Below are 22,821 nucleotides of genomic sequence, written 5' to 3' on the forward strand. Positions count from 1 at the left end.
ATGAGATGGCTGAGTTGAGGATAGAACGTACGCCCTTAAGATAATGACATGCGCAGCCCACTGCGCCACCGAGGCATACAGGAATACTCGCCACCGCAGCCTCACTAAGAAGTTCTAATTTCAGAATTGTTTTCCCACCATGCCGTACATGAAAGGGTGGATTTCTCGGCGGAAGTCAATGCTGCGTCTAGTTACAGTGCATCGCCCTGGAAGCAACGTGGCACCGCGTTCCGATGTGCCGGCGGGCAGAGCGCCTGCAGCAGGGTCGCTTGATCCTCTGGTGGCAGCAGGGGCGACAACACACCGCGACACAGGAAGCCTGCAGCGCAATGCGGTGGTGGTGTAACGGTCAGCATGGTTGCTTCCCAAGCAGTTGATCCGTGTTCGATTCCCGGCCACCGCAGGAGGATTGTCATTTTTGCGTAGCGCAATAGTGTGTGTTCTAGACCATGCGATCCTCGAAATTGCCACGTGTCGCGGCACAGGTAGTATCTCCTCGTCTCCTGCCTCGTTCCAGCTAAGTGGATTAATTTCACTTCATCGTGTGTCGACTTGGCCCGACTTTGCTCGACTGCCGCTCGCTGCCGCTCGGCGGTGGGGCCGATATGACAGGAGAAGTACGACAATCGGCTGCGAGAAATAAAGTAATCAAGAGTACTTTTCCTTTTCAATACGAAAAGCTAAACTTTCATTTACAAATTTCGGAAATCTCACTGCTTCGCACAGTGTTATCTACACATTTGAGAAATTATCTGTTGATTCGTACGGTTCTGTTATTGCCAAAGTCGTTCTTGCACTTTCCTTGCGCTCTTTTTGCAATCAGCCTCATTAAATTGTGGATCATATGTTCGTTAACGTAATTTAAATTGCTTAGGGAGGCATCATAGCACGTCAACACTGTAGCATAAAAGGAGGAGGGTGGGGGTTGAAATGGAAGGGTCCAATAGCACGCAGAGTTCCCGGACGATCACCCATCCACTCACTAGCCACGCAAACGTCTGCTTAACTTCATTAATTGAAAGTGAGCTGGCCGTTGGCAACCCCTTAGCGAAACGTTCAGACTTCTAGCTGGATGTGCACATCATTTAGAATCTGCCTGGCAGAGTCTCGCAGGAGGCAGCATTTCCTATTAGGGGAGAAAATGGAATGGCCCGTGGAGGGAAGGAACCCATGACCTACGCGTTACTAGCACGACGCTACAGCCCACTGAGCTAACGGGCAATGCAACAGTGTCGCATCAGCAGTCCAAAACCGCAAAACCGTCTCCTCTCCCTTCAAAACGGCCCCGCCATTAACGTGAGGATGTATCTCTTTTCCTTGACTTTCTCTCACCTTATACTTGGAACCCAGAGCAGCAGCTCCACGAAGACGAAAAACGGCCGTGAGAAGTTTTCTCATCTCAGCCCCGAGAATTCACGTTCAGGTACCGGGAATCGAACCCGGGCCTCCTGGGTGAAAGCCAGGTATCCTAGCCACTAGACCATACCGGACACACCTCAACGATCCACTACGTGTGTATGCGTCCAGAAATACGTCTCCTCCACGCAACTTTAGGGCCGAATCTGGCGCCAACGCTGAACTCTGTCCGCCACCACGATCCCGCTTACTCACTCCCAAAGCGCGCAAGTCATACTAGGCAAACATCGCTTTCAGTCTCGAGTGCAACTAGCAAAACTGTAATTAGTAATAACTGGAAACAAACACACGTTGACGCAAAGTAGCCTAGGTGGTAATAAACGGCAAATACGGCCTTACCTCGCAAAAGCTATGCTGTGCCTTTCACCGTCGTGGAGAGAAAATGAGATGGCTGAGTTGAGGATAGAACGTACGCCCTTAAGATAATGACATGCGCAGCCCACTGCGCCACCGAGGCATACAGGAATACTCGCCACCGCAGCCTCACTAAGAAGTTCTAATTTCAGAATTGTTTTCCCACCATGCCGTACATGAAAGGGTGGATTTCTCGGCGGAAGTCAATGCTGCGTCTAGTTACAGTGCATCGCCCTGGAAGCAACGTGGCACCGCGTTCCGATGTGCCGGCGGGCAGAGCGCCTGCAGCAGGGTCGCTTGATCCTCTGGTGGCAGCAGGGGCGACAACACACCGCGACACAGGAAGCCTGCAGCGCAATGCGGTGGTGGTGTAACGGTCAGCATGGTTGCTTCCCAAGCAGTTGATCCGTGTTCGATTCCCGGCCACCGCAGGAGGATTGTCATTTTTGCGTAGCGCAATAGTGTGTGTTCTAGACCATGCGATCCTCGAAATTGCCACGTGTCGCGGCACAGGTAGTATCTCCTCGTCTCCTGCCTCGTTCCAGCTAAGTGGATTAATTTCACTTCATCGTGTGTCGACTTGGCCCGACTTTGCTCGACTGCCGCTCGCTGCCGCTCGGCGGTGGGGCCGATATGACAGGAGAAGTACGACAATCGGCTGCGAGAAATAAAGTAATCAAGAGTACTTTTCCTTTTCAATACGAAAAGCTAAACTTTCATTTACAAATTTCGGAAATCTCACTGCTTCGCACAGTGTTATCTACACATTTGAGAAATTATCTGTTGATTCGTACGGTTCTGTTATTGCCAAAGTCGTTCTTGCACTTTCCTTGCGCTCTTTTTGCAATCAGCCTCATTAAATTGTGGATCATATGTTCGTTAACGTAATTTAAATTGCTTAGGGAGGCATCATAGCACGTCAACACTGTAGCATAAAAGGAGGAGGGTGGGGGTTGAAATGGAAGGGTCCAATAGCACGCAGAGTTCCCGGACGATCACCCATCCACTCACTAGCCACGCAAACGTCTGCTTAACTTCATTAATTGAAAGTGAGCTGGCCGTTGGCAACCCCTTAGCGAAACGTTCAGACTTCTAGCTGGATGTGCACATCATTTAGAATCTGCCTGGCAGAGTCTCGCAGGAGGCAGCATTTCCTATTAGGGGAGAAAATGGAATGGCCCGTGGAGGGAAGGAACCCATGACCTACGCGTTACTAGCACGACGCTACAGCCCACTGAGCTAACGGGCAATGCAACAGTGTCGCATCAGCAGTCCAAAACCGCAAAACCGTCTCCTCTCCCTTCAAAACGGCCCCGCCATTAACGTGAGGATGTATCTCTTTTCCTTGACTTTCTCTCACCTTATACTTGGAACCCAGAGCAGCAGCTCCACGAAGACGAAAAACGGCCGTGAGAAGTTTTCTCATCTCAGCCCCGAGAATTCACGTTCAGGTACCGGGAATCGAACCCGGGCCTCCTGGGTGAAAGCCAGGTATCCTAGCCACTAGACCATACCGGACACACCTCAACGATCCACTACGTGTGTATGCGTCCAGAAATACGTCTCCTCCACGCAACTTTAGGGCCGAATCTGGCGCCAACGCTGAACTCTGTCCGCCACCACGATCCCGCTTACTCACTCCCAAAGCGCGCAAGTCATACTAGGCAAACATCGCTTTCAGTCTCGAGTGCAACTAGCAAAACTGTAATTAGTAATAACTGGAAACAAACACACGTTGACGCAAAGTAGCCTAGGTGGTAATAAACGGCAAATACGGCCTTACCTCGCAAAAGCTATGCTGTGCCTTTCACCGTCGTGGAGAGAAAATGAGATGGCTGAGTTGAGGATAGAACGTACGCCCTTAAGATAATGACATGCGCAGCCCACTGCGCCACCGAGGCATACAGGAATACTCGCCACCGCAGCCTCACTAAGAAGTTCTAATTTCAGAATTGTTTTCCCACCATGCCGTACATGAAAGGGTGGATTTCTCGGCGGAAGTCAATGCTGCGTCTAGTTACAGTGCATCGCCCTGGAAGCAACGTGGCACCGCGTTCCGATGTGCCGGCGGGCAGAGCGCCTGCAGCAGGGTCGCTTGATCCTCTGGTGGCAGCAGGGGCGACAACACACCGCGACACAGGAAGCCTGCAGCGCAATGCGGTGGTGGTGTAACGGTCAGCATGGTTGCTTCCCAAGCAGTTGATCCGTGTTCGATTCCCGGCCACCGCAGGAGGATTGTCATTTTTGCGTAGCGCAATAGTGTGTGTTCTAGACCATGCGATCCTCGAAATTGCCACGTGTCGCGGCACAGGTAGTATCTCCTCGTCTCCTGCCTCGTTCCAGCTAAGTGGATTAATTTCACTTCATCGTGTGTCGACTTGGCCCGACTTTGCTCGACTGCCGCTCGCTGCCGCTCGGCGGTGGGGCCGATATGACAGGAGAAGTACGACAATCGGCTGCGAGAAATAAAGTAATCAAGAGTACTTTTCCTTTTCAATACGAAAAGCTAAACTTTCATTTACAAATTTCGGAAATCTCACTGCTTCGCACAGTGTTATCTACACATTTGAGAAATTATCTGTTGATTCGTACGGTTCTGTTATTGCCAAAGTCGTTCTTGCACTTTCCTTGCGCTCTTTTTGCAATCAGCCTCATTAAATTGTGGATCATATGTTCGTTAACGTAATTTAAATTGCTTAGGGAGGCATCATAGCACGTCAACACTGTAGCATAAAAGGAGGAGGGTGGGGGTTGAAATGGAAGGGTCCAATAGCACGCAGAGTTCCCGGACGATCACCCATCCACTCACTAACCACGCAAACGTCTGCTTAACTTCATTAATTGAAAGTGAGCTGGCCGTTGGCAACCCCTTAGCGAAACGTTCAGACTTCTAGCTGGATGTGCACATCATTTAGAATCTGCCTGGCAGAGTCTCGCAGGAGGCAGCATTTCCTATTAGGGGAGAAAATGGAATGGCCCGTGGAGGGAAGGAACCCATGACCTACGCGTTACTAGCACGACGCTACAGCCCACTGAGCTAACGGGCAATGCAACAGTGTCGCATCAGCAGTCCAAAACCGCAAAACCGTCTCCTCTCCCTTCAAAACGGCCCCGCCATTAACGTGAGGATGTATCTCTTTTCCTTGACTTTCTCTCACCTTATACTTGGAACCCAGAGCAGCAGCTCCACGAAGACGAAAAACGGCCGTGAGAAGTTTTCTCATCTCAGCCCCGAGAATTCACGTTCAGGTACCGGGAATCGAACCCGGGCCTCCTGGGTGAAAGCCAGGTATCCTAGCCACTAGACCATACCGGACACACCTCAACGATCCACTACGTGTGTATGCGTCCAGAAATACGTCTCCTCCACGCAACTTTAGGGCCGAATCTGGCGCCAACGCTGAACTCTGTCCGCCACCACGATCCCGCTTACTCACTCCCAAAGCGCGCAAGTCATACTAGGCAAACATCGCTTTCAGTCTCGAGTGCAACTAGCAAAACTGTAATTAGTAATAACTGGAAACAAACACACGTTGACGCAAAGTAGCCTAGGTGGTAATAAACGGCAAATACGGCCTTACCTCGCAAAAGCTATGCTGTGCCTTTCACCGTCGTGGAGAGAAAATGAGATGGCTGAGTTGAGGATAGAACGTACGCCCTTAAGATAATGACATGCGCAGCCCACTGCGCCACCGAGGCATACAGGAATACTCGCCACCGCAGCCTCACTAAGAAGTTCTAATTTCAGAATTGTTTTCCCACCATGCCGTACATGAAAGGGTGGATTTCTCGGCGGAAGTCAATGCTGCGTCTAGTTACAGTGCATCGCCCTGGAAGCAACGTGGCACCGCGTTCCGATGTGCCGGCGGGCAGAGCGCCTGCAGCAGGGTCGCTTGATCCTCTGGTGGCAGCAGGGGCGACAACACACCGCGACACAGGAAGCCTGCAGCGCAATGCGGTGGTGGTGTAACGGTCAGCATGGTTGCTTCCCAAGCAGTTGATCCGTGTTCGATTCCCGGCCACCGCAGGAGGATTGTCATTTTTGCGTAGCGCAATAGTGTGTGTTCTAGACCATGCGATCCTCGAAATTGCCACGTGTCGCGGCACAGGTAGTATCTCCTCGTCTCCTGCCTCGTTCCAGCTAAGTGGATTAATTTCACTTCATCGTGTGTCGACTTGGCCCGACTTTGCTCGACTGCCGCTCGCTGCCGCTCGGCGGTGGGGCCGATATGACAGGAGAAGTACGACAATCGGCTGCGAGAAATAAAGTAATCAAGAGTACTTTTCCTTTTCAATACGAAAAGCTAAACTTTCATTTACAAATTTCGGAAATCTCACTGCTTCGCACAGTGTTATCTACACATTTGAGAAATTATCTGTTGATTCGTACGGTTCTGTTATTGCCAAAGTCGTTCTTGCACTTTCCTTGCGCTCTTTTTGCAATCAGCCTCATTAAATTGTGGATCATATGTTCGTTAACGTAATTTAAATTGCTTAGGGAGGCATCATAGCACGTCAACACTGTAGCATAAAAGGAGGAGGGTGGGGGTTGAAATGGAAGGGTCCAATAGCACGCAGAGTTCCCGGACGATCACCCATCCACTCACTAACCACGCAAACGTCTGCTTAACTTCATTAATTGAAAGTGAGCTGGCCGTTGGCAACCCCTTAGCGAAACGTTCAGACTTCTAGCTGGATGTGCACATCATTTAGAATCTGCCTGGCAGAGTCTCGCAGGAGGCAGCATTTCCTATTAGGGGAGAAAATGGAATGGCCCGTGGAGGGAAGGAACCCATGACCTACGCGTTACTAGCACGACGCTACAGCCCACTGAGCTAACGGGCAATGCAACAGTGTCGCATCAGCAGTCCAAAACCGCAAAACCGTCTCCTCTCCCTTCAAAACGGCCCCGCCATTAACGTGAGGATGTATCTCTTTTCCTTGACTTTCTCTCACCTTATACTTGGAACCCAGAGCAGCAGCTCCACGAAGACGAAAAACGGCCGTGAGAAGTTTTCTCATCTCAGCCCCGAGAATTCACGTTCAGGTACCGGGAATCGAACCCGGGCCTCCTGGGTGAAAGCCAGGTATCCTAGCCACTAGACCATACCGGACACACCTCAACGATCCACTACGTGTGTATGCGTCCAGAAATACGTCTCCTCCACGCAACTTTAGGGCCGAATCTGGCGCCAACGCTGAACTCTGTCCGCCACCACGATCCCGCTTACTCACTCCCAAAGCGCGCAAGTCATACTAGGCAAACATCGCTTTCAGTCTCGAGTGCAACTAGCAAAACTGTAATTAGTAATAACTGGAAACAAACACACGTTGACGCAAAGTAGCCTAGGTGGTAATAAACGGCAAATACGGCCTTACCTCGCAAAAGCTATGCTGTGCCTTTCACCGTCGTGGAGAGAAAATGAGATGGCTGAGTTGAGGATAGAACGTACGCCCTTAAGATAATGACATGCGCAGCCCACTGCGCCACCGAGGCATACAGGAATACTCGCCACCGCAGCCTCACTAAGAAGTTCTAATTTCAGAATTGTTTTCCCACCATGCCGTACATGAAAGGGTGGATTTCTCGGCGGAAGTCAATGCTGCGTCTAGTTACAGTGCATCGCCCTGGAAGCAACGTGGCACCGCGTTCCGATGTGCCGGCGGGCAGAGCGCCTGCAGCAGGGTCGCTTGATCCTCTGGTGGCAGCAGGGGCGACAACACACCGCGACACAGGAAGCCTGCAGCGCAATGCGGTGGTGGTGTAACGGTCAGCATGGTTGCTTCCCAAGCAGTTGATCCGTGTTCGATTCCCGGCCACCGCAGGAGGATTGTCATTTTTGCGTAGCGCAATAGTGTGTGTTCTAGACCATGCGATCCTCGAAATTGCCACGTGTCGCGGCACAGGTAGTATCTCCTCGTCTCCTGCCTCGTTCCAGCTAAGTGGATTAATTTCACTTCATCGTGTGTCGACTTGGCCCGACTTTGCTCGACTGCCGCTCGCTGCCGCTCGGCGGTGGGGCCGATATGACAGGAGAAGTACGACAATCGGCTGCGAGAAATAAAGTAATCAAGAGTACTTTTCCTTTTCAATACGAAAAGCTAAACTTTCATTTACAAATTTCGGAAATCTCACTGCTTCGCACAGTGTTATCTACACATTTGAGAAATTATCTGTTGATTCGTACGGTTCTGTTATTGCCAAAGTCGTTCTTGCACTTTCCTTGCGCTCTTTTTGCAATCAGCCTCATTAAATTGTGGATCATATGTTCGTTAACGTAATTTAAATTGCTTAGGGAGGCATCATAGCACGTCAACACTGTAGCATAAAAGGAGGAGGGTGGGGGTTGAAATGGAAGGGTCCAATAGCACGCAGAGTTCCCGGACGATCACCCATCCACTCACTAACCACGCAAACGTCTGCTTAACTTCATTAATTGAAAGTGAGCTGGCCGTTGGCAACCCCTTAGCGAAACGTTCAGACTTCTAGCTGGATGTGCACATCATTTAGAATCTGCCTGGCAGAGTCTCGCAGGAGGCAGCATTTCCTATTAGGGGAGAAAATGGAATGGCCCGTGGAGGGAAGGAACCCATGACCTACGCGTTACTAGCACGACGCTACAGCCCACTGAGCTAACGGGCAATGCAACAGTGTCGCATCAGCAGTCCAAAACCGCAAAACCGTCTCCTCTCCCTTCAAAACGGCCCCGCCATTAACGTGAGGATGTATCTCTTTTCCTTGACTTTCTCTCACCTTATACTTGGAACCCAGAGCAGCAGCTCCACGAAGACGAAAAACGGCCGTGAGAAGTTTTCTCATCTCAGCCCCGAGAATTCACGTTCAGGTACCGGGAATCGAACCCGGGCCTCCTGGGTGAAAGCCAGGTATCCTAGCCACTAGACCATACCGGACACACCTCAACGATCCACTACGTGTGTATGCGTCCAGAAATACGTCTCCTCCACGCAACTTTAGGGCCGAATCTGGCGCCAACGCTGAACTCTGTCCGCCACCACGATCCCGCTTACTCACTCCCAAAGCGCGCAAGTCATACTAGGCAAACATCGCTTTCAGTCTCGAGTGCAACTAGCAAAACTGTAATTAGTAATAACTGGAAACAAACACACGTTGACGCAAAGTAGCCTAGGTGGTAATAAACGGCAAATACGGCCTTACCTCGCAAAAGCTATGCTGTGCCTTTCACCGTCGTGGAGAGAAAATGAGATGGCTGAGTTGAGGATAGAACGTACGCCCTTAAGATAATGACATGCGCAGCCCACTGCGCCACCGAGGCATACAGGAATACTCGCCACCGCAGCCTCACTAAGAAGTTCTAATTTCAGAATTGTTTTCCCACCATGCCGTACATGAAAGGGTGGATTTCTCGGCGGAAGTCAATGCTGCGTCTAGTTACAGTGCATCGCCCTGGAAGCAACGTGGCACCGCGTTCCGATGTGCCGGCGGGCAGAGCGCCTGCAGCAGGGTCGCTTGATCCTCTGGTGGCAGCAGGGGCGACAACACACCGCGACACAGGAAGCCTGCAGCGCAATGCGGTGGTGGTGTAACGGTCAGCATGGTTGCTTCCCAAGCAGTTGATCCGTGTTCGATTCCCGGCCACCGCAGGAGGATTGTCATTTTTGCGTAGCGCAATAGTGTGTGTTCTAGACCATGCGATCCTCGAAATTGCCACGTGTCGCGGCACAGGTAGTATCTCCTCGTCTCCTGCCTCGTTCCAGCTAAGTGGATTAATTTCACTTCATCGTGTGTCGACTTGGCCCGACTTTGCTCGACTGCCGCTCGCTGCCGCTCGGCGGTGGGGCCGATATGACAGGAGAAGTACGACAATCGGCTGCGAGAAATAAAGTAATCAAGAGTACTTTTCCTTTTCAATACGAAAAGCTAAACTTTCATTTACAAATTTCGGAAATCTCACTGCTTCGCACAGTGTTATCTACACATTTGAGAAATTATCTGTTGATTCGTACGGTTCTGTTATTGCCAAAGTCGTTCTTGCACTTTCCTTGCGCTCTTTTTGCAATCAGCCTCATTAAATTGTGGATCATATGTTCGTTAACGTAATTTAAATTGCTTAGGGAGGCATCATAGCACGTCAACACTGTAGCATAAAAGGAGGAGGGTGGGGGTTGAAATGGAAGGGTCCAATAGCACGCAGAGTTCCCGGACGATCACCCATCCACTCACTAGCCACGCAAACGTCTGCTTAACTTCATTAATTGAAAGTGAGCTGGCCGTTGGCAACCCCTTAGCGAAACGTTCAGACTTCTAGCTGGATGTGCACATCATTTAGAATCTGCCTGGCAGAGTCTCGCAGGAGGCAGCATTTCCTATTAGGGGAGAAAATGGAATGGCCCGTGGAGGGAAGGAACCCATGACCTACGCGTTACTAGCACGACGCTACAGCCCACTGAGCTAACGGGCAATGCAACAGTGTCGCATCAGCAGTCCAAAACCGCAAAACCGTCTCCTCTCCCTTCAAAACGGCCCCGCCATTAACGTGAGGATGTATCTCTTTTCCTTGACTTTCTCTCACCTTATACTTGGAACCCAGAGCAGCAGCTCCACGAAGACGAAAAACGGCCGTGAGAAGTTTTCTCATCTCAGCCCCGAGAATTCACGTTCAGGTACCGGGAATCGAACCCGGGCCTCCTGGGTGAAAGCCAGGTATCCTAGCCACTAGACCATACCGGACACACCTCAACGATCCACTACGTGTGTATGCGTCCAGAAATACGTCTCCTCCACGCAACTTTAGGGCCGAATCTGGCGCCAACGCTGAACTCTGTCCGCCACCACGATCCCGCTTACTCACTCCCAAAGCGCGCAAGTCATACTAGGCAAACATCGCTTTCAGTCTCGAGTGCAACTAGCAAAACTGTAATTAGTAATAACTGGAAACAAACACACGTTGACGCAAAGTAGCCTAGGTGGTAATAAACGGCAAATACGGCCTTACCTCGCAAAAGCTATGCTGTGCCTTTCACCGTCGTGGAGAGAAAATGAGATGGCTGAGTTGAGGATAGAACGTACGCCCTTAAGATAATGACATGCGCAGCCCACTGCGCCACCGAGGCATACAGGAATACTCGCCACCGCAGCCTCACTAAGAAGTTCTAATTTCAGAATTGTTTTCCCACCATGCCGTACATGAAAGGGTGGATTTCTCGGCGGAAGTCAATGCTGCGTCTAGTTACAGTGCATCGCCCTGGAAGCAACGTGGCACCGCGTTCCGATGTGCCGGCGGGCAGAGCGCCTGCAGCAGGGTCGCTTGATCCTCTGGTGGCAGCAGGGGCGACAACACACCGCGACACAGGAAGCCTGCAGCGCAATGCGGTGGTGGTGTAACGGTCAGCATGGTTGCTTCCCAAGCAGTTGATCCGTGTTCGATTCCCGGCCACCGCAGGAGGATTGTCATTTTTGCGTAGCGCAATAGTGTGTGTTCTAGACCATGCGATCCTCGAAATTGCCACGTGTCGCGGCACAGGTAGTATCTCCTCGTCTCCTGCCTCGTTCCAGCTAAGTGGATTAATTTCACTTCATCGTGTGTCGACTTGGCCCGACTTTGCTCGACTGCCGCTCGCTGCCGCTCGGCGGTGGGGCCGATATGACAGGAGAAGTACGACAATCGGCTGCGAGAAATAAAGTAATCAAGAGTACTTTTCCTTTTCAATACGAAAAGCTAAACTTTCATTTACAAATTTCGGAAATCTCACTGCTTCGCACAGTGTTATCTACACATTTGAGAAATTATCTGTTGATTCGTACGGTTCTGTTATTGCCAAAGTCGTTCTTGCACTTTCCTTGCGCTCTTTTTGCAATCAGCCTCATTAAATTGTGGATCATATGTTCGTTAACGTAATTTAAATTGCTTAGGGAGGCATCATAGCACGTCAACACTGTAGCATAAAAGGAGGAGGGTGGGGGTTGAAATGGAAGGGTCCAATAGCACGCAGAGTTCCCGGACGATCACCCATCCACTCACTAACCACGCAAACGTCTGCTTAACTTCATTAATTGAAAGTGAGCTGGCCGTTGGCAACCCCTTAGCGAAACGTTCAGACTTCTAGCTGGATGTGCACATCATTTAGAATCTGCCTGGCAGAGTCTCGCAGGAGGCAGCATTTCCTATTAGGGGAGAAAATGGAATGGCCCGTGGAGGGAAGGAACCCATGACCTACGCGTTACTAGCACGACGCTACAGCCCACTGAGCTAACGGGCAATGCAACAGTGTCGCATCAGCAGTCCAAAACCGCAAAACCGTCTCCTCTCCCTTCAAAACGGCCCCGCCATTAACGTGAGGGTGTATCTCTTTTCCTTGACTTTCTCTCACCTTATACTTGGAACCCAGAGCAGCAGCTCCACGAAGACGAAAAACGGCCGTGAGAAGTTTTCTCATCTCAGCCCCGAGAATTCACGTTCAGGTACCGGGAATCGAACCCGGGCCTCCTGGGTGAAAGCCAGGTATCCTAGCCACTAGACCATACCGGACACACCTCAACGATCCACTACGTGTGTATGCGTCCAGAAATACGTCTCCTCCACGCAACTTTAGGGCCGAATCTGGCGCCAACGCTGAACTCTGTCCGCCACCACGATCCCGCTTACTCACTCCCAAAGCGCGCAAGTCATACTAGGCAAACATCGCTTTCAGTCTCGAGTGCAACTAGCAAAACTGTAATTAGTAATAACTGGAAACAAACACACGTTGACGCAAAGTAGCCTAGGTGGTAATAAACGGCAAATACGGCCTTACCTCGCAAAAGCTATGCTGTGCCTTTCACCGTCGTGGAGAGAAAATGAGATGGCTGAGTTGAGGATAGAACGTACGCCCTTAAGATAATGACATGCGCAGCCCACTGCGCCACCGAGGCATACAGGAATACTCGCCACCGCAGCCTCACTAAGAAGTTCTAATTTCAGAATTGTTTTCCCACCATGCCGTACATGAAAGGGTGGATTTCTCGGCGGAAGTCAATGCTGCGTCTAGTTACAGTGCATCGCCCTGGAAGCAACGTGGCACCGCGTTCCGATGTGCCGGCGGGCAGAGCGCCTGCAGCAGGGTCGCTTGATCCTCTGGTGGCAGCAGGGGCGACAACACACCGCGACACAGGAAGCCTGCAGCGCAATGCGGTGGTGGTGTAACGGTCAGCATGGTTGCTTCCCAAGCAGTTGATCCGTGTTCGATTCCCGGCCACCGCAGGAGGATTGTCATTTTTGCGTAGCGCAATAGTGTGTGTTCTAGACCATGCGATCCTCGAAATTGCCACGTGTCGCGGCACAGGTAGTATCTCCTCGTCTCCTGCCTCGTTCCAGCTAAGTGGATTAATTTCACTTCATCGTGTGTCGACTTGGCCCGACTTTGCTCGACTGCCGCTCGCTGCCGCTCGGCGGTGGGGCCGATATGACAGGAGAAGTACGACAATCGGCTGCGAGAAATAAAGTAATCAAGAGTACTTTTCCTTTTCAATACGAAAAGCTAAACTTTCATTTACAAATTTCGGAAATCTCACTGCTTCGCACAGTGTTATCTACACATATGAGAAATTATCTGTTGATTCGTACGGTTCTGTTATTGCCAAAGTCGTTCTTGCACTTTCCTTGCGCTCTTTTTGCAATCAGCCTCATTAAATTGTGGATCATATGTTCGTTAACGTAATTTAAATTGCTTAGGGAGGCATCATAGCACGTCAACACTGTAGCATAAAAGGAGGAGGGTGGGGGTTGAAATGGAAGGGTCCAATAGCACGCAGAGTTCCCGGACGATCACCCATCCACTCACTAACCACGCAAACGTCTGCTTAACTTCATTAATTGAAAGTGAGCTGGCCGTTGGCAACCCCTTAGCGAAACGTTCAGACTTCTAGCTGGATGTGCACATCATTTAGAATCTGCCTGGCAGAGTCTCGCAGGAGGCAGCATTTCCTATTAGGGGAGAAAATGGAATGGCCCGTGGAGGGAAGGAACCCATGACCTACGCGTTACTAGCACGACGCTACAGCCCACTGAGCTAACGGGCAATGCAACAGTGTCGCATCAGCAGTCCAAAACCGCAAAACCGTCTCCTCTCCCTTCAAAACGGCCCCGCCATTAACGTGAGGATGTATCTCTTTTCCTTGACTTTCTCTCACCTTATACTTGGAACCCAGAGCAGCAGCTCCACGAAGACGAAAAACGGCCGTGAGAAGTTTTCTCATCTCAGCCCCGAGAATTCACGTTCAGGTACCGGGAATCGAACCCGGGCCTCCTGGGTGAAAGCCAGGTATCCTAGCCACAAGACCATACCGGACACACCTCAACGATCCACTACGTGTGTATGCGTCCAGAAATACGTCTCCTCCACGCAACTTTAGGGCCGAATCTGGCGCCAACGCTGAACTCTGTCCGCCACCACGATCCCGCTTACTCACTCCCAAAGCGCGCAAGTCATACTAGGCAAACATCGCTTTCAGTCTCGAGTGCAACTAGCAAAACTGTAATTAGTAATAACTGGAAACAAACACACGTTGACGCAAAGTAGCCTAGGTGGTAATAAACGGCAAATACGGCCTTACCTCGCAAAAGCTATGCTGTGCCTTTCACCGTCGTGGAGAGAAAATGAGATGGCTGAGTTGAGGATAGAACGTACGCCCTTAAGATAATGACATGCGCAGCCCACTGCGCCACCGAGGCATACAGGAATACTCGCCACCGCAGCCTCACTAAGAAGTTCTAATTTCAGAATTGTTTTCCCACCATGCCGTACATGAAAGGGTGGATTTCTCGGCGGAAGTCAATGCTGCGTCTAGTTACAGTGCATCGCCCTGGAAGCAACGTGGCACCGCGTTCCGATGTGCCGGCGGGCAGAGCGCCTGCAGCAGGGTCGCTTGATCCTCTGGTGGCAGCAGGGGCGACAACGCACCGCGACACAGGAAGCCTGCAGCGCAATGCGGTGCTGGTGTAACGGTCAGCATGGTTGCTTCCCAAGCAGTTGATCCGTGTTCGATTCCCGGCCACCGCAGGAGGATTGTCATTTTTGCGTAGCGCAATAGTGTGTGTTCTAGACCATGCGATCCTCGAAATTGCCACGTGTCGCGGCACAGGTAGTATCTCCTCGTCTCCTGCCTCGTTCCAGCTAAGTGGATTAATTTCACTTCATCGTGTGTCGACTTGGCCCGACTTTGCTCGACTGCCGCTCGCTGCCGCTCGGCGGTGGGGCCGATATGACAGGAGAAGTACGACAATCGGCTGCGAGAAATAAAGTAATCAAGAGTACTTTTCCTTTTCAATACGAAAAGCTAAACTTTCATTTACAAATTTCGGAAATCTCACTGCTTCGCACAGTGTTATCTACACATTTGAGAAATTATCTGTTGATTCGTACGGTTCTGTTATTGCCAAAGTCGTTCTTGCACTTTCCTTGCGCTCTTTTTGCAATCAGCCTCATTAAATTGTGGATCATATGTTCGTTAACGTAATTTAAATTGCTTAGGGAGGCATCATAGCACGTCAACACTGTAGCATAAAAGGAGGAGGGTGGGGGTTGAAATGGAAGGGTCCAATAGCACGCAGAGTTCCCGGACGATCACCCATCCACTCACTAACCACGCAAACGTCTGCTTAACTTCATTAATTGAAAGTGAGCTGGCCGTTGGCAACCCCTTAGCGAAACGTTCAGACTTCTAGCTGGATGTGCACATCATTTAGAATCTGCCTGGCAGAGTCTCGCAGGAGGCAGCATTTCCTATTAGGGGAGAAAATGGAATGGCCCGTGGAGGGAAGGAACCCATGACCTACGCGTTACTAGCACGACGCTACAGCCCACTGAGCTAACGGGCAATGCAACAGTGTCGCATCAGCAGTCCAAAACCGCAAAACCGTCTCCTCTCCCTTCAAAACGGCCCCGCCATTAACGTGAGGATGTATCTCTTTTCCTTGACTTTCTCTCACCTTATACTTGGAACCCAGAGCAGCAGCTCCACGAAGACGAAAAACGGCCGTGAGAAGTTTTCTCATCTCAGCCCCGAGAATTCACGTTCAGGTACCGGGAATCGAACCCGGGCCTCCTGGGTGAAAGCCAGGTATCCTAGCCACAAGACCATACCGGACACACCTCAACGATCCACTACGTGTGTATGCGTCCAGAAATACGTCTCCTCCACGCAACTTTAGGGCCGAATCTGGCGCCAACGCTGAACTCTGTCCGCCACCACGATCCCGCTTACTCACTCCCAAAGCGCGCAAGTCATACTAGGCAAACATTGCTTTCAGTCTCGAGTGCAACTAGCAAAACTGTAATTAGTAATAACTGGAAACAAACACACGTTGACGCAAAGTAGCCTAGGTGGTAATAAACGGCAAATACGGCCTTACCTCGCAAAAGCTATGCTGTGCCTTTCACCGTCGTGGAGAGAAAATGAGATGGCTGAGTTGAGGATAGAACGTACGCCCTTAAGATAATGACATGCGCAGCCCACTGCGCCACCGAGGCATACAGGAATACTCGCCACCGCAGCCTCACTAAGAAGTTCTAATTTCAGAATTGTTTTCCCACCATGCCGTACATGAAAGGGTGGATTTCTCGGCGGAAGTCAATGCTGCGTCTAGTTACAGTGCATCGCCCTGGAAGCAACGTGGCACCGCGTTCCGATGTGCCGGCGGGCAGAGCGCCTGCAGCAGGGTCGCTTGATCCTCTGGTGGCAGCAGGGGCGACAACGCACCGCGACACAGGAAGCCTGCAGCGCAATGCGGTGGTGGTGTAACGGTCAGCATGGTTGCTTCCCAAGCAGTTGATCCGTGTTCGATTCCCGGCCACCGCAGGAGGATTGTCATTTTTGCGTAGCGCAATAGTGTGTGTTCTAGACCATGCGATCCTCGAAATTGCCACGTGTCGCGGCACAGGTAGTATCTCCTCGTCTCCTGCCTCGTTCCAGCTAAGTGGATTAATTTCACTTCATCGTGTGTCGACTTGGCCCGACTTTGCTCGACTGCCGCTCGCTGCCGCTCGGCGGTGGGGCCGATATGACAGGAGAAGTACGACAATCGGCTGCGAGAAATAAAGTAATCAAGAGTACTTTTCCTTTTCAGAACGAAAAGCTAAACTTTCATTTACAAATTTCGGAAATCTCACTGCTTCGCACAGTGTTATCTACACATTTGAGAAATTATCTGTTGATTCGTACGGTTCTGTTATTGCCAAAGTCGTTCTTGCACTTTCCTTGCGCTCTTTTTGCAAACAGCCTCGTTAAATTTTGGATCATATGTTCGTTAACGTAATTTAAATTGCTTAGGGAGGCATCATAGCACGTCAACACTGTAGCACAAAAGGAGGAGGGTGGGGGTTGAAATGGAAGGGTCCAATAGCACGCAGAGTTCCCGGACGATCACCCATCCACTCACTAACCACGCAAACGTCTGCTTAAATTCATTAATCGAAAGTGAGCTGGCCGTTTGCAACCCCTTAGCGAAACGTTCAGGCTTCTAGCTGGATGTGCACATCATTTAGAATCTGCCTGGCAGATTCTCGCAGGAGAAAGCATTTCCTATTAGGGGAGAAAATGGAATGGCCCGTGGAGGGATGGAACCCATGACCTACGCGTTACTAGCACGACGCTATAACCCACTGAGCTAACGGGCAATGCAACACTGTCGCATCAGCAGTCCAAAACCGCAAAACCGTCTCCTCTCCCTTCAAAACGGCCCCGCCATTAACGTGAGGATGTATCTCTTTTTCTTCACTTTCTCTCACCCTATACTTGGAACCCAGAGCAGCAGCTCCACGAAGACGAAAAACGGCCGTGAGAAGATTTCTCATCTCAGCCCCGTGAATTCACGTTCAGGTACCGGGAATCGAACCCGGGCATCCTGGGTGAAAGCCAGGTATCCTAGCCACTAGACCATACCGGACACACATCAACGATCCACTACGTGTGTATGCGTCCAGAAATACTTCTCCTCCACGCAACTTTAGGGCCGAATCTGGCGCCAACGCTGAACTCTGTCCGCCACCACGATCCCGCTTACTCACTCCCAAGGACCGAGCGAGGTGGCGCAGTGGTTAGCACACTGGACTCGCATTCGGGAGAACGACGGTTCAATCCCGTCTCCGGCCATCCTGATTTAGGTTTTCCGTGATTTCCCTAAATCGTTTCAGGCAAATGCCGGGATGGTTCCTTTGAAAGGGCACGGCCGATTTCCTTCCCAATCCTTCCCTAACCCGAGCTTGCGCTCCGTCTCTAATGACCTCGTTGTCGACGGGACGTTAAACACTAACCACCACCACCACCACCACTCCCAAAGCGCGCAAGTCATACTAGGCAAACATCGCTTTCAGTTTCGAGTGCAACTAGCAAAACTGTAATTAGTAATAACTGGAAACAAACACACGTTGACGCAAAGTAGCCTAGGTGGTAATAAACGGCAAACACGGCCTTGCCTCGCAAAAGCTATGCTGTGCCTTTCACCGTCGTGGAGAGAAAATGAGATGGCTGAGTTGAGGATAGAACGTACACCCTTAAGATAATGACACGCGCAGCCCCCTGCGCCACCGAGGCATACATTAATACTCGCCACCGCAGCCTCACTAAGAAGTTCTAATTTCAGAATTGTTTTCCCACCATGCCATACATGAAAGGGTGGATTTCTCGGCGGAAGTCAATGCTGCGTCTAGTTACAGTGCATCGCCCTGGAAGCAACGTGGCACCGCGTTCCGATGTGCCGGCGGGCAGAGCGCCTGCAGCAGGGTCGCTTGATCCTCTGGTGGCAGCAGGGGCGACAACGCACCGCGACACAGGAAGCCTGCAGCGCTATGCGGTGGTGGTGTAACGGTCAGCATGGTTGCTTCCCAAGCAGTTGATCCGGGTTCGATTCCCGGCCACCGCAGGAGGATTGTCATTTTTGCGTTGCGCAATAGTGTGTGTTCTAGACCATGCGATCCTCGAAATTGCCACGTGTCACGGCACAGGTAGTATCTCCTCGTCTCCTGCTTCGTTCCAGCTAAGTGGATTAATTTCACTTCATCGTGTGTCGACTTGGCCCGACTTTGGTCGACTGCCGCTCGCTGCCGCTCAGCGGTGGGGCCGATATGACAGGAGAAGTACGACAATCGGCTGCGAGAAATAAAGTAATCAAGAGTACTTTTCCTTTTCAATACGAAAAGCTAAACTTTCATTTACAAATTTCGGAAATCTCACTGCTTCGCACAGTGTTATCTACACATTTGAGAAATTATCTGTTGATTCGTACGGTTCTGTTATTGCCAAAGTCGTTCTTGCACTTTCCTTGCGCTCTTTTTGCAAACAGCCTCATTAAATTGTGGATCATACGTTCGTTAACGTAATTTAAATTGCTTAGGGAGGCATCATAGCACGTCAACACTGTAGCACAAAAGGAGGAGGCTGGGGGTTGAAATGGAAGGGTCCAATAGCACGCAGAGTTCCCGGACGATCACCCATCCACTCACTAACCACGCAAACGTCTGCTTAACTTCATTAATCGAAAGTGAGCTGGCCGTTGGCAACCCCTTAGCGAAACGTTCAGGCTTCTAGCTGGATGTGCACATCATTTAGAATCTGCCTGGCAGAGTCTCGCAGGAGAAAGCATTTCCTATTAGGGGAGAAAATGGAATGGCCCGTGGAGGGATGGAACCCATGACCTACGCGTTACTAGCACGACGCTATAACCCACTGAGCTAACGAGCAATGCAACACTGTCGCATCAGCAGTTCAAAACCGCAAAACCGTCTCCTCCCCTTCAAGACGGCCCCGCCATTAACGTGAGGATGTATCTCTTTTTCTTGACTTTCTCTCACCTTATACCTGGAACCCAGAGCAGCAGCTCCACGAAGACGAAAAACGGCCGTGAGAAGTTTTCTCATCTCAGCCCCGAGAATTCACGTTCAGGTACCGGGAATCGAACCCGGGCCTCCTGGGTGAAAGCCAGGTATCCTAGCCACTAGACCATACCGGACACACCTCAACGACCCACTACGTGTGTATGCGTCCAGAAATACTTCTCCTCCACGAAACTTTAGGGCCGAATCTGGCGCCAACGCTGAACTCTGTCCGCCACCACGATCCCGCTTACTCACTCCCAAAGCGCGCAAGTCATACTAGGCAAACATCGCTTTCAGTCTCGAGTGCAACTAGCAAAACTGTAATTAGTAATAACTGGAAACAAACACACGTTGACGCAAAGTAGCCTAGGTGGTAATAAACGGCAAATACGGCCTTACCTCGCAAAAGCTATGCTGTGCCTTTCACCGTCGTGGAGAGAAAATGAGATGGCTGAGTTGAGGATAGAACGTACGCCCTTAAGATAATGACACGCGCAGCCCACTGCGCCACCGAGGCATACAGGAATACTCGCCACCGCAGCCTCACTAAGAAGTTCTAATTTCAGAATTGTTTTCCCACCATGCCGTACATGAAAGGGTGGATTTCTCGGCGGAAGTCAATGCTGCGTCTAGTTACAGTGCATCGCCCTGGAAGCAACGTGCCACCGCCTTCCGATGTGCCGGCGGGCAGAGCGCCTGCAGCAGGGTCGCTTGATCCTCTGGTGGCAGCAGGGGCGACAACGCACCGCGACACAGGAAGCCTGCAGCGCAATGCGGTGGTGGTGTAACGGTCAGCATGGTTTCTTCCCAAGCAGTTGATCCGGGTTCGATTCCCGGCCACCGCAGGAGGATTGTCATTTTTGCGTAGTGCAATAGTGTGTGTTCTAGACCATGCGATCCTCGAAATTGCCACGTGTCGCGGCACAGGTAGTATCTCCTCGTCTCCTGCCTCGTTCCAGCTAAGTGGATTGATTTCACTTCATCGTGTGTCGACTTGGCCCGACTTTGCTCGACTGCCGCTCGCTGCCGCTCGGCGGTGGGGCCGATATGACAGGAGAAGTACGACAATCGGCTGCGAGAAATAAAGTAATCAAGAGTACTTTTCCTTGTCAATACGAAAAGCTAAACTTTCATTTACAAATTTCGGAAATCTCACTGCTTCGCACAGTGTTATCTACACATTTGAGAAATTATCTGTTGATTCGTACGGTTCTGTTATTGCCAAAGTCGTTCTTGCACTTTCCTTGCGCTCTTTTTGCAATCAGCCTCATTAAATTGTGGATCATATGTTCGTTAACGTAATTTAAATTGCTTAGGGAGGCATCATAGCACGTCAACACTGTAGCATAAAAGGAGGAGGGTGGGGGTTGAAATGGAAGGGTCCAATAGCACGCAGAGTTCCCGGACGATCACCCATCCACTCACTAACCACGCAAACGTCTGCTTAACTTCATTAATTGAAAGTGAGCTGGCCGTTGGCAACCCCTTAGCGAAACGTTCAGACTTCTAGCTGGATGTGCACATCATTTAGAATCTGCCTGGCAGAGTCTCGCAGGAGGCAGCATTTCCTATTAGGGGAGAAAATGGAATGGCCCGTGGAGGGAAGGAACCCATGACCTACGCGTTACTAGCACGACGCTACAGCCCACTGAGCTAACGGGCAATGCAACAGTGTCGCATCAGCAGTCCAAAACCGCAAAACCGTCTCCTCTCCCTTCAAAACGGCCCCGCCATTAACGTGAGGATGTATCTCTTTTCCTTGACTTTCTCTCACCTTATACTTGGAACCCAGAGCAGCAGCTCCACGAAGACGAAAAACGGCCGTGAGAAGTTTTCTCATCTCAGCCCCGAGAATTCACGTTCAGGTACCGGGAATCGAACCCGGGCCTCCTGGGTGAAAGCCAGGTATCCTAGCCACAAGACCATACCGGACACACCTCAACGATCCACTACGTGTGTATGCGTCCAGAAATACGTCTCCTCCACGCAACTTTAGGGCCGAATCTGGCGCCAACGCTGAACTCTGTCCGCCACCACGATCCCGCTTACTCACTCCCAAAGCGCGCAAGTCATACTAGGCAAACATTGCTTTCAGTCTCGAGTGCAACTAGCAAAACTGTAATTAGTAATAACTGGAAACAAACACACGTTGACGCAAAGTAGCCTAGGTGGTAATAAACGGCAAATACGGCCTTACCTCGCAAAAGCTATGCTGTGCCTTTCACCGTCGTGGAGAGAAAATGAGATGGCTGAGTTGAGGATAGAACGTACGCCCTTAAGATAATGACATGCGCAGCCCACTGCGCCACCGAGGCATACAGGAATACTCGCCACCGCAGCCTCACTAAGAAGTTCTAATTTCAGAATTGTTTTCCCACCATGCCGTACATGAAAGGGTGGATTTCTCGGCGGAAGTCAATGCTGCGTCTAGTTACAGTGCATCGCCCTGGAAGCAACGTGGCACCGCGTTCCGATGTGCCGGCGGGCAGAGCGCCTGCAGCAGGGTCGCTTGATCCTCTGGTGGCAGCAGGGGCGACAACGCACCGCGACACAGGAAGCCTGCAGCGCAATGCGGTGGTGGTGTAACGGTCAGCATGGTTGCTTCCCAAGCAGTTGATCCGTGTTCGATTCCCGGCCACCGCAGGAGGATTGTCATTTTTGCGTAGCGCAATAGTGTGTGTTCTAGACCATGCGATCCTCGAAATTGCCACGTGTCGCGGCACAGGTAGTATCTCCTCGTCTCCTGCCTCGTTCCAGCTAAGTGGATTAATTTCACTTCATCGTGTGTCGACTTGGCCCGACTTTGCTCGACTGCCGCTCGCTGCCGCTCGGCGGTGGGGCCGATATGACAGGAGAAGTACGACAATCGGCTGCGAGAAATAAAGTAATCAAGAGTACTTTTCCTTTTCAGAACGAAAAGCTAAACTTTCATTTACAAATTTCGGAAATCTCACTGCTTCGCACAGTGTTATCTACACATTTGAGAAATTATCTGTTGATTCGTACGGTTCTGTTATTGCCAAAGTCGTTCTTGCACTTTCCTTGCGCTCTTTTTGCAAACAGCCTCGTTAAATTTTGGATCATATGTTCGTTAACGTAATTTAAATTGCTTAGGGAGGCATCATAGCACGTCAACACTGTAGCACAAAAGGAGGAGGGTGGGGGTTGAAATGGAAGGGTCCAATAGCACGCAGAGTTCCCGGACGATCACCCATCCACTCA

General features: G+C 50.9%; 24 non-coding genes across 24 annotated transcripts; 12 read left to right on the forward strand and 12 right to left on the reverse strand.

Moving 5' to 3' along the window:
* Positions 1-331: 331 nt before the first annotated feature.
* On the forward strand, positions 332-403 carry Trnag-ccc. Its single transcript has one exon. It is a non-coding gene; the product is annotated as a tRNA-Gly (tRNA).
* Positions 404-1,418: 1,015 nt separating this feature from the next.
* Trnae-uuc lies at positions 1,419-1,490 on the reverse strand. Its single transcript has one exon. It is a non-coding gene; the product is annotated as a tRNA-Glu (tRNA).
* Positions 1,491-2,129: 639 nt separating this feature from the next.
* Positions 2,130-2,201, forward strand: Trnag-ccc. Its single transcript has one exon. It is a non-coding gene; the product is annotated as a tRNA-Gly (tRNA).
* Positions 2,202-3,216: 1,015 nt separating this feature from the next.
* Trnae-uuc lies at positions 3,217-3,288 on the reverse strand. Its single transcript has one exon. It is a non-coding gene; the product is annotated as a tRNA-Glu (tRNA).
* Positions 3,289-3,927: 639 nt separating this feature from the next.
* Positions 3,928-3,999, forward strand: Trnag-ccc. The gene has a single exon. It is a non-coding gene; the product is annotated as a tRNA-Gly (tRNA).
* A 1,015-nt stretch (positions 4,000-5,014) lies between these two features.
* On the reverse strand, positions 5,015-5,086 carry Trnae-uuc. The gene has a single exon. It is a non-coding gene; the product is annotated as a tRNA-Glu (tRNA).
* Positions 5,087-5,725: 639 nt separating this feature from the next.
* Trnag-ccc lies at positions 5,726-5,797 on the forward strand. Its single transcript has one exon. It is a non-coding gene; the product is annotated as a tRNA-Gly (tRNA).
* A 1,015-nt stretch (positions 5,798-6,812) lies between these two features.
* Positions 6,813-6,884, reverse strand: Trnae-uuc. The gene has a single exon. It is a non-coding gene; the product is annotated as a tRNA-Glu (tRNA).
* Positions 6,885-7,523: 639 nt separating this feature from the next.
* Trnag-ccc lies at positions 7,524-7,595 on the forward strand. The gene has a single exon. It is a non-coding gene; the product is annotated as a tRNA-Gly (tRNA).
* Positions 7,596-8,610: 1,015 nt separating this feature from the next.
* Trnae-uuc lies at positions 8,611-8,682 on the reverse strand. The gene has a single exon. It is a non-coding gene; the product is annotated as a tRNA-Glu (tRNA).
* Positions 8,683-9,321: 639 nt separating this feature from the next.
* Positions 9,322-9,393, forward strand: Trnag-ccc. The gene has a single exon. It is a non-coding gene; the product is annotated as a tRNA-Gly (tRNA).
* Positions 9,394-10,408: 1,015 nt separating this feature from the next.
* Positions 10,409-10,480, reverse strand: Trnae-uuc. Its single transcript has one exon. It is a non-coding gene; the product is annotated as a tRNA-Glu (tRNA).
* Positions 10,481-11,119: 639 nt separating this feature from the next.
* Trnag-ccc lies at positions 11,120-11,191 on the forward strand. Its single transcript has one exon. It is a non-coding gene; the product is annotated as a tRNA-Gly (tRNA).
* A 1,015-nt stretch (positions 11,192-12,206) lies between these two features.
* Trnae-uuc lies at positions 12,207-12,278 on the reverse strand. Its single transcript has one exon. It is a non-coding gene; the product is annotated as a tRNA-Glu (tRNA).
* Positions 12,279-12,917: 639 nt separating this feature from the next.
* Trnag-ccc lies at positions 12,918-12,989 on the forward strand. The gene has a single exon. It is a non-coding gene; the product is annotated as a tRNA-Gly (tRNA).
* Positions 12,990-14,004: 1,015 nt separating this feature from the next.
* On the reverse strand, positions 14,005-14,076 carry Trnae-uuc. The gene has a single exon. It is a non-coding gene; the product is annotated as a tRNA-Glu (tRNA).
* A 1,726-nt stretch (positions 14,077-15,802) lies between these two features.
* On the reverse strand, positions 15,803-15,874 carry Trnae-uuc. Its single transcript has one exon. It is a non-coding gene; the product is annotated as a tRNA-Glu (tRNA).
* Positions 15,875-16,513: 639 nt separating this feature from the next.
* Trnag-ccc lies at positions 16,514-16,585 on the forward strand. Its single transcript has one exon. It is a non-coding gene; the product is annotated as a tRNA-Gly (tRNA).
* A 1,015-nt stretch (positions 16,586-17,600) lies between these two features.
* On the reverse strand, positions 17,601-17,672 carry Trnae-uuc. The gene has a single exon. It is a non-coding gene; the product is annotated as a tRNA-Glu (tRNA).
* A 903-nt stretch (positions 17,673-18,575) lies between these two features.
* Positions 18,576-18,647, forward strand: Trnag-ccc. Its single transcript has one exon. It is a non-coding gene; the product is annotated as a tRNA-Gly (tRNA).
* A 1,014-nt stretch (positions 18,648-19,661) lies between these two features.
* On the reverse strand, positions 19,662-19,733 carry Trnae-uuc. The gene has a single exon. It is a non-coding gene; the product is annotated as a tRNA-Glu (tRNA).
* A 639-nt stretch (positions 19,734-20,372) lies between these two features.
* Trnag-ccc lies at positions 20,373-20,444 on the forward strand. The gene has a single exon. It is a non-coding gene; the product is annotated as a tRNA-Gly (tRNA).
* Positions 20,445-21,459: 1,015 nt separating this feature from the next.
* Positions 21,460-21,531, reverse strand: Trnae-uuc. Its single transcript has one exon. It is a non-coding gene; the product is annotated as a tRNA-Glu (tRNA).
* Positions 21,532-22,170: 639 nt separating this feature from the next.
* Positions 22,171-22,242, forward strand: Trnag-ccc. Its single transcript has one exon. It is a non-coding gene; the product is annotated as a tRNA-Gly (tRNA).
* The last annotated feature ends 579 nt before the right edge of the window (positions 22,243-22,821 follow it).

Source organism: Schistocerca americana, chromosome 8 (genome assembly GCF_021461395.2).
Source record: "Schistocerca americana isolate TAMUIC-IGC-003095 chromosome 8, iqSchAmer2.1, whole genome shotgun sequence".
Taxonomy (NCBI): domain Eukaryota; kingdom Metazoa; phylum Arthropoda; class Insecta; order Orthoptera; family Acrididae; genus Schistocerca; species Schistocerca americana.